The sequence below is a fragment of the Belonocnema kinseyi genome, chromosome 2 (assembly GCF_010883055.1).
Source record: "Belonocnema kinseyi isolate 2016_QV_RU_SX_M_011 chromosome 2, B_treatae_v1, whole genome shotgun sequence".
Taxonomy (NCBI): domain Eukaryota; kingdom Metazoa; phylum Arthropoda; class Insecta; order Hymenoptera; family Cynipidae; genus Belonocnema; species Belonocnema kinseyi.
The window spans coordinates 6,855,346-6,863,524 of record NC_046658.1 but is presented as its reverse complement, the minus strand read 5'-3'; the positions used below and the strand labels follow the sequence as shown (position 1 = coordinate 6,863,524).

Here is an 8,179-nt window from a genome sequence, read left to right as displayed (position 1 = left end):
GTTATTTGCCTTAAGCTAAATGTTTGATCTGTACATGACTTCTGTGGCATAAACCCACTTTGGACTCCCCAAATCTTTGCTTCTGTTATTTTCATTACCCTAAGAATAAGTGTTTTTGAACATATTTTACTTACGGTGCTTAATAAGCTAATCCCTCTGTAATTATTGCACTCGCTTTTATCTTCCTTTATCTTGTATATTGGTACGATAATCGCTTCTTTCCAGTCGTCTGGGACGTCTCCCATCTCGAAACATAAATTTATCAATTCGCACATTCTATGTGGTATACAAGCGCCACCGTGTTTAAGCATTTCAGCATTAATACCGTCTACCCCGGCAGCCTTACCGTTTTTCAAGTTCTTAATTATATTCCTAACCTCAGTGACACAGACTTTATCAATTGAGTTTTCCATCGCATCGTGTTCAACATCGCAGTTGTGGTGTCCTATAGCTTCATCTCCGAAATGTCCCCTAAAATTGTCTCTGAAAGCCACCAGTATTCCGTCTGCATCATATAAAATGAAATTCGGCTTATTCTTGACGGTAATGAAAAGATAGCGTATTTTTCGTAGAACCCATCATTGTAAAATGCGAATTAGATATATAAGGTTGTTAAGCACCCGGTAGTAAGCGTAGAATTACGAAAAAATAAGAATTTGTATTCCTATGAATACGCGATTTTTCCTCCGTCTAAAAGTCCTCCAGCGGGATCAGAAACAGTGCAAATCCTATTCCTCTCAATCGACTTAGTAAAATTTAGCGAAAGCATTAATATCATCTATTGTCCACATTAAATCTTGTTATAACTTATAAATTCGACAAATATTCAAATTTATTTTTATTTATATTTAAATAATTTATTCATTCAAAGAGACATTTTTTAGCTCTGGTATAATTAAAGCGATATATACAACAACAAAAAAACGATTTTTCTAAGTGAGTCCAAAACTTTGCAGGGCAGTGTATGTAAAATAAATCAATTATAATAAAAGTCGATAAACGAAGGACTTTCACACTTTTTATTTGCGAAAGAGATTCCTCAAATCTCAAGTATGAATAATAAGGGTCTGACGTCAATTAAATATTCATAACTAATGAAAGATTTTCATTTTTCCCTCAAGTACAATAGACTTATTTGATAAAAATGTTGTGAACATTTTTTTTTTTGAAGGTGGTGTGGAAAGGAGTTTTATTAAAAAATGTGTGGGATTTTCTAACAGACAACTGTATGAATATCTGACCTTTCTTATTTTCATTTTTTAAGCGTATATTAATCTGCTTTATGTTTAGGGCAAAATCATTTATAAAATTATGATTATTTTTCATTTTTAAAATTAATGTATACAGAGTATAGTTTTTATATAAAATTTCACGACGGTTTTTTGTACCATGTTTGACCCTAGGGTAGAATCAAGGAAAATATTCTAAACGTATGTTCCTTAGTTATTAAGATACTGTACAAAAAGGTACTTTTAGAATGGTTCTCTCCTTTTAAAATCACGAGATATTTCTTCATAAAATAAAATTTGTTAAATTCATTTTACAATTATTCACAATTACAATTATTTTATTATGGAAATCTAATTAATAAAAATTAAATTTTTTATTTTTTCTAAAATTATATACAACACGGCAAAATTACAAAATTTTCTACACGCTCTTTTACACTCCTCTTAACATTTTTTAAAAAATCATATAAAAATCTTGTGTCTTTTTTTAATTTTCTTTCAGAATTCATTTCATTTCATTTTTGGTAAAAAATGTATCTTTTTAACTGAAAATCCTACTATGTGTCTAAAATTTTAACTATTCTGTTGTGAATTCGATTTTTTTTATTCAAAATATTTTCAGTTGAAAATTCATTTTTACATCGAAAATTAAACTATTTTGCAGAAAATTAAATTTTTTATCTGAAGAGGTAACTATTCTATTTTTGTTTAAATACTTATTTTTTTGGATTAATATTCATTTTTAAAGTTGAATATTTAACGACTTTGTTGAATGTTTTTAAAATGATTTTTTTAGTTGAAAATTCTTGTTTTTAGTTGAAAATAATTCTCGTTTGATCTTTTTTTTTTTATTTGGAAATTTCACAATTTTTTTGAAAATCTGTTATTTTATTTTTGCTTGAAAATTGACCTTTTGGTAGAAAATTATTCTTCTTGTTAGAAATGCATCTATTTTAATTAAAAATTAATTTCTTTGGTTGAAAATGCATTTTTTCATAAAACTTCTTTTCTTTTGGTATAAAATGGTTGACAGTGAAACCATACAAAATTCTTAACAAATTGTTACAAGTTTTAGTCTTTTTTCGAATCCCTTCAAAATTTCTAAATATTTCCTAAACTTTCTCAAGTTGGAAAGCACATTTTTTTAACCAACATAAACTTTAAACAAAATTGTGCAACAAAATTGCACGAGAAGGCTAGATAAGAATTAAGTTCTTGTTTTTTTTCTAAAATTATATATAACATGGTAAAATTTGAAAAATTTCCGACAAACTCTTTAATACCCCTTTCAAAATTTGTACAAAATAATAAAAAAAATTTGTGTTCTTTTTTTAATTTTATTTTATTTTGCAGAAAATTAAATTTTTTATCTGAAAAGGTAACTATTCTATTTTTGGTCAAATACTTATTTTTTAGTTTTAATATTCATTTTTAAAGTTGAAAATGTAACGATTTTGTCAAAGTTTTTTAAAAGTATTTTTGTAGTTGTAAATTCATCTCTTTTAACAGGAAAAATTCATCTACTTTGATTAAAAATTCATTTCTTTGGGTGAAAATTCATGTTTTGATCAAACTTCTTTTCGTATAAAATGATTGAAAGTTCATGTAGTTTTTTGGAACTTAAACTAATTTGATAAAAAAATTTTCGGTTGTAAATTTATTTTTCTAAATGATAATGTAACCTTATTTCGTTGAAAATTAGTTTTTTTTGTTGTTTTAAAATTGACTAATAAAATTTTTAATTCCTGTTTTGTATGGGAAATTATTGGTTTGAAAATTAAATTATTTGTTTGCAAATTCGATTTTCTGCTTGAAACTTTAAATACTTTTTGAAAACTTTGATTTTTTGGGTTTGATAATTGTTTTTAACTGAAGATGTAACTACTCAATTTTTCCTTGAAACATTATTTTTCAGTTGAAATTCAACTATGTGGTTGAAAATTCATGTATTTTACTGCAATTTTGTCTTCTTTGGAAGAAGTCTTTTTGTACGTAAATTCATTTCTCTGATTGAAAATTGGACTATTTTGTTGTAGATTAAATTGTTTTTTTTTTGTTCAAAATTAATTTTTTAGTGCAAATTTAATTGTTCCATTTTTTGTTAAAAAGTAAATCTTTTTTATTAAAAATTAATTTATTTTGTTCAAAATTCCATTTTTTATCTGAAAATTTAACTAGTCCGTTTTTGGTTTAATGCTTATTGTGTCAGTTTAAAATTCGTTTCTATAGATGAAAATTGAACAATTTTTTTCTTGAAAAATTATCTTTTTAATTATAAATTTATCTTCTAATTTCTTTAGCTCGCACCAGCCTACCCAAGTTAACTGCGCGTGCGCGCGCAAAGCAACTTACCGGTGTTAGTTTTCGCACCGTATAGTGTCGATTTTATGTTTATACCACTCTAACCTCAAAATCTCAAGTTTAACCAGATTTTTTTGGCCTTTCGTGGTATTAAATACTGTTCGATATTTGGGTGAGGGGTGATTTTTAGCGAATGAGACATTTCTCACTCGCTTCGCTTGTGCGAAAAACGTCTCATTCGCTAAATCATCACCTCTCACACACGTATCGAAATGTACTTTTCTCGCTCCGGCTTAGTGTTTGATTTCATACTTTCCAGTGAAACTTCAAGTTTAGATTAAGACTTTCACATCTCCTCGGTGTAATTCGTTAGTATTTTCAACACTGGGAAGTTGAAATTTCGTAAATTTACCAACTTTATACCGGAGAAGTGTATTTTAGTAGAAGAAATGCTTTTTCGCACCAAAACATCGCACCATATCATTACAACTTCGCACTTCGGTGTGACGTTGTATGAATTTTTTCTAACAGTGTAAACACCGTTAAATCTCTTGAATATTCAACTTCACAAAACCTTTGTTCATTACGCTTATTTTTCGGCCTGCTGGCCGGCAAAAAATTGACTTGCTTACACTTCTATTTCTTTCACAGAATTTTCTTATACCTATCTCTTACAAATTACCATCCTTCCACATCTTATAACCAATCCGCTCGCTTGTACACTCTAACCTTCCTCGCTGCGTCTCGCCACGCCTCACACGCATGTCTCTTATTCCTCCCTATGCCTCGGATTGCTAGCCTCTGTCTCCGCGGCTAATGCCTAATACTTAATTACTATTTACAATACTTACAGTTGTTTTACATCTACTTTCTCTCCTTATAAAGATTATCTTTTATATGTAATTCTGAAACTTTTCATTTGGCTACCAGATTAACACTATTTGAGTTATTTTTCCGCCAACGCATTTACTGGAAGTTTAAAAACTAAAAAAGATAATCTCAGGAGACATTCCTCTATTGATGCCATCTAACAAAATCGCATCCCACCGACCCAATAAAAACCGTTCAGGTGTTATTCATGCTAAATAATTTTCACTGCTCTACATTTTGTTTTACATGTCATTTTGATGCTTTCAATTTGACGACCTGATAAACACTGCTTTATATATATTTCCGCCCACGCGTTTAGACATACGTTTAAAAACTAAAACAAAAGGTATTCAACACTTCAGGAGACTGTCCTCTATTGATCTCATTAAACAAAATCTCATTTTCTCGCCGACCCAATAAACACCGTTTAATGTCTAAATGTGACCCAATAAACACCGTTAAACCGCTTGAAAATTCAGCTTTCAAAACAGTCGTTTATTATGATTTTTTTGACTTTTGAAAACGTGAATTTGATTGGAGTTCTTGTGTTATTCATGCTAAATAAGTTTTATTGGTCTACATTTTGTACGAGTAGCGAGAGAAAGGGGTTCGTCCATCCTTGTAGAGTCCTGCATGCAACGCTAAGGCTGCGTACTCTGATAGATCGCCCGGCACCCCAGAGTCACCGTTCTAGACACCTCACCCAGGTGCCATTCAGCTTTCGGCACCATTTTCACACCTCCGCTTGGGAGTTAATTCCTTTGTGATAACCCCTGGACAATTGTCCGGCACTGCCTATTTATTTTTGTAACCATATTCAGCAGAAACCCTTGGTACGGTTCGGTTTTGATTCCTTTAGAATCAAACCGAAGGGCCTATAACAAAGCCACCGAACGCGTCCTCGGGTTGCGGATAGAGGGTGCCTGCACCCAAGGGTTTCTGCTGAATATGGTTACAAAAATAAATAGGCAGTCGCGGACAATTGTCCAGGGTAGTCCCGAAGGAATTAACTGCCAAGCGGAGGTGTGAAAACCGTGCCGAAAGCTGAATGGCACCTGGGTAAGGTGTCTAGAACGGTGACTCTGGGATACCGGGTGACCTCTCAGAGTACGCAGCCTTATCGTTGCAGGCGGGGCTCTACAAGGATAGACGAACCTCTTTCCCTAGCTTCTCGTGGGAACAACAATGATAACACCAAAAATAGTTACAGTAAGTGCGGTTCAAAACAACGGAACGCGCAGGGCTCCCGACAATGGGTTGGCCAACAATGCCGACCAGTTTAGAGCTGGAGGAGGCAATGAAAATGGATTCAATGCGATGGATCGGCGGAATCTCGGGACCTTTAGGTGGACGGAGCGACTAAATCACGACTTGCTAGAGTGCTACGATGCGAGTGTAGCCCCTGAACGGGGCTAAATGGCGCGGCTGCATGCTCTGTGGTGCGAGAAACACCCGGAGCTATCACACTTTTCGCAGCAACGTGTGCGAAACCATACCGAACTACTGCGAAATAGGGGCTATGTAAGCGGAACGCCTACTATATCACAGCTAGAACAAGCCGGCAACAGAGAAAGAGAGGCGACACTAAGACCAACCGCGGGCAGGCATCCAATAGAGGAAGAGCGATGCTTTAAGACCCTGAGAAATATAAATACCTAGGTTTCTCTCAAGCCTAAAGACCTGGCTGAAATGGATGACGGGTTACGTGGACATTTTTCCGAAGAATCCGACCTCTGGGTTATCAATTATTGCGTGTATAATGCAGCGAGAGCTTTGGCCGATGCGAACCGTAAAACAAAACGAACGGTTGATCATAAGACTAAAAGACGAATGCATCAACTTACCATAAAGATAGGCTGGGCAAGACAGTACGCGTCCCGCATTCAGTATGTGATTGACTACATCATATCTGGCAGGAATTTTACCGCCAAGGTTCGAAAGTTCGCTCGCGAACTCCGGACCCGTTATCACACACTTAACAAGTCAAAGCTGCTAACCATCAGGCAGCATATTGTTGAGAGAATACGGATACTATCTGACGCTAAGAGAAGTCTAGAGTGGAGGGAGAGGTGGGTTAGAGAAAATCAACAGTTTCTCTCTGACCCATCTCGACTCTTCCAAGACCCTCCAAGTACTGTCGACCACCCGCCCTCATAACACCTGATCAAGAATGCCCACCCATCTTTACCGAGGAGGTGAAAAAAGTATTAAGAGGGATGAAGAACTATTCCGCACCGGGACCAGATTGTATCAGCACCTTCTGGTAGAAGAAGTTTCCCTCAACCCATCAGCATTTGGTCCGTGTTTTCACCTCATATTTAAAGTCGGCCGAGCCGACTCCGGAGTGGTTGGTGGAAGGGCGCACAATACTCTTGCCGAAAATAGGAAACTTAGCTGACCCGAAGAATTACAGGCCAATCACTTGTTTGAACACTCTGTATCTTTAAGCGCATAGAGAGATTGATGCCGCTTTGAAAACCAGATTTACTATCTTATCTGGAAAAAATCGTGTGACAAATAACAAGGTCATCTTTCAGAGAGGTTCTTTCAAGACGGCACCATGAGCCCACTCCTCTTTTGCCTTACATTATTGCCACTATCTCTAGCACTTCGCCATTCCGACGGATACTTGTGCGGAAAACCTACCTGCAGATCGAAAGTACAAGGTCACTCATGTATTTTACATGGACGATCATAAGATCTATGCTAAAAACAAAGAGCAACTACTTCTAGCTCTAGGGATTGTAGTTCTATGGAAGAAGAACGAGCTCAGATCCCTTGATATCGGGATAAGAAAGGTCATGCACATGAACAAAAGCATGCATCTCGAGTACTCACTCCCGAAAGCCGGGATTAAGAAAGCACAAGAGAAAAACTTTCGTGAACAGTTCCTCGAGAAGAGGATGCACGGTATCTTCCACAGAAATGTGGAGGATCAGTCAATGTTGTGTAAGCTAACGTTTGCTTTCCTTAAATCGCCCGGATTAAAGTCTGGTACGGAGGGTTTCATTTTTGCATGCCAAGACGGTGTCATTTTCACCTTAACATACCGTCGCCACATTTTGAGCCAAGACATTCCCGATGATAGCTGCAGGGCTTTCCATGTACACCCCGAGCATTTAGCTCACATAGTATCTAGTTGTGCAACTCATGCGGAAACGACCTACATCCAAAGGCACAATGCGGCACTAAGAGTGCTCTATTACCATCTCTGTCACTCTTACGGCATTAACCCTAATGTCACTCCCCTAAACGCTGCTAGGAAAATGGAGTCAATTGTCGAGAATAGGAAGTGCCGCATATACTGGAACTTTATATTCTCGACAATTGTTTCTGTCGCACACTCGAGGCCAGACATGGTTTTTCTTGACTTCGAGAAGCGAACCATGATCGTTATCGAATTTTCGGCACCAGCTGACAAAAACATCATAGCCAAGAAGAATGAAAAGAAAGAGAGGTATAGACACCTTATAAGGGAGTTGCGACGATTGTACCCGGAATATTCTGTTAAACTAATCGTCCTTATCATCGGCGCTCTTGGAGGTGCCAAGCTTTCACTCGTTAATAGCCTGAAAAGCATCAATGCGTGTCAACAATATGCTAAAACACTTGCGAGAAAAATACAGAAGGCGGTAGTCCTTGGGTCGCTGCGTGTTCTCAGGGTGCACGAAACTTTTGCCGTATCGTCGTATTGATTCCATATCAGACTGTAACCACCCATCTCGCGGTCGTGAGACGTGGTTTTGGCTGAAATTTTACCGTGATTTTGCTGGAGGCGG

General features: G+C 36.0%; 1 protein-coding gene across 2 annotated transcripts in view; it reads left to right on the top strand.

Annotated features, from left to right (window-relative positions):
• LOC117182362 (protein Smaug homolog 1) overlaps nt 1-8,179 on the top strand; it is a 127,548-nt gene that overhangs the window by 67,612 nt on the left and 51,757 nt on the right. The gene's annotated exons all lie outside the window — the stretch shown is intronic.